A 2,044-nucleotide genomic window follows, 5' to 3' on the forward strand; every position below is an offset into this window, starting at 1 on the left:
GCCCTAGTAAGGGGAAAGACCCGAGATAAATTCCGATTTATCGATTTGGCCGTGAAGATTACCCGCGGAAAAACGTGTTGGGTCGCGAAAAGTGAGGAGGGTAACATCCGCAAGTTTCTGACCACGCAAAACGTTCTGCAGAAACTGCTCGGATATGTGGGCATTATTCACTGTCATCTTGGATGTATCGGGTTCTGATCCATCAAAACAAACCCAACACAGAGGTGGGGGCGTTATGTGATGGGGCGTTATGTGATGGGGCGTTATGTGATGGGGCGTTATGTGATGGGGCGTTATGTGATGGGGCGTTATGTGATGGGGCGTTATGTGATAGGCCAAAAATCAAGTTCAGGTTCCCACAAGGAAAATCCAGGTTTGAGGCATACTTTTTTGGCGGGAGCCTGGAGAAAAGAACAAAGATGAATTGTGAAAGGATGAAAACGAAATCAGAACCCGTGGGATGACAGTTTTGAGCCCCGGTAATCAGAGCAGGAATTAGATTCCTGTTTAAAACAGCCGAAAGAAAAGGCCCCCAGGTAAGGAATAGCGATTAGCCGAAAGAGAAATAAACACAGGATGCATGGAACCAACTGTATTAATAAATTAATCAAATGAATAACAAGTTAAGAATGTACACAACAACATTATCAAGTTTATCAAGCAATATGTTACGGTCGTGGTGAAGTGGTTGATGATTGGTTTTGTCGGGGTTGTCCTAACCTCAGATACGGTGAATACCGCTGACCGAAGCGTGTATTGCTCTGCCAACCTGACTCATGGCAACGTCTAATGCAGTTTGAGGCTATGTGTCCAGGAATTCCACAATAAAAACACACAACACGACCCGCCGAGAGGTGCGTGGGGAATCGGACCGCTCATCAGAGGAATGCGAGTCTGGTGCCTTTGTCTTGAACACTTTATCAACACACGCAATACTCTCCAGAATCTTGGAATAATCTTTGTCGCAAAATAGGGCAATGAAATAAGCTTGAAACTTGTTGAGGGAGACAGAGACATGAGACCGCAATGTCTGAATGGCTGCATCTAGAAAGGACGCCTTCGAGTCGTGAACGCGGTGAGCTTCTTCGTGTGACAGCCTCGGCCAAACTAAGGGTGTGATTTGTCAAAATCAGACTCGCTGCGTTAAGTTATAAACACACAATATGCGGCCCTTGGTAGCCGAAAGCACCGGACGTACAATAAAACAAGCTTGGGAAAATAAGATAAGCAACACATGCACGAACTAAAAACCGAGGGGATAAACGGCTCTATTAGTCCCTATTACTCGAATAGTAGAATAAGCAGCCTATGGGAAACGTATATGCATGTGAAGATAAAATTGAATAGATGTCTTAATGCAGGAAACAGATTAAACAAACTAATAACATCCGCACGAGGAAACAAAACTGACTATAAACTTCTTAATGCAGGAACAAAATAAAGCCAATTAGTGCTGCATGAGGAAACAAGATTGAATAAACATCTCAATGCAGGAGAGCATTAATAAGGTCAATAACATCTTCATGAGGAAAAAAAATGGAAAACATCTGAATGCAGGAAATATAATTCAAAGCGAATAACATCTGCATGAGGAAACCAAAGTTCTCAATACAGGAAAGGTAGATAAGGCCAATAAGATCCGGACGAGGGGACAAAATGGGTAACCATCTCAATGCAGGCAACGTAAATAAGGCCAATAAAATACTGCACGAGGACACAAATAGAATAAACATCTCAATGCAGGAACATAATTCAAAGCGAATAACATCTGCATGAGGAAACAAAATTAAACACACATCTCATGGCAGGAAAATAATTTAGAGGAATAACATCTGCATGAGGAAACAAAATTAAATAAACGTTTCAATCCAGGAAAATATAAACCAAAACCGGGACATCTGCATGAGAACACAAATTAAAATAGAGAACTAAATGCAGGAAGGTAAATCAGTCAAACACTGTATCATCAGCATGGGGAAAATAAATATAATAATATTTCAATGCGCGCAGGAAACACAAGTGAGCGGGAAATCGGCAAACTAGA

Source organism: Dendronephthya gigantea, unplaced genomic scaffold (assembly GCF_004324835.1).
Source record: "Dendronephthya gigantea isolate DGI-Jeju-01 unplaced genomic scaffold, DenGig_1.0 000060F, whole genome shotgun sequence".
In the NCBI taxonomy this organism is placed as follows: domain Eukaryota; kingdom Metazoa; phylum Cnidaria; class Anthozoa; order Malacalcyonacea; family Nephtheidae; genus Dendronephthya; species Dendronephthya gigantea.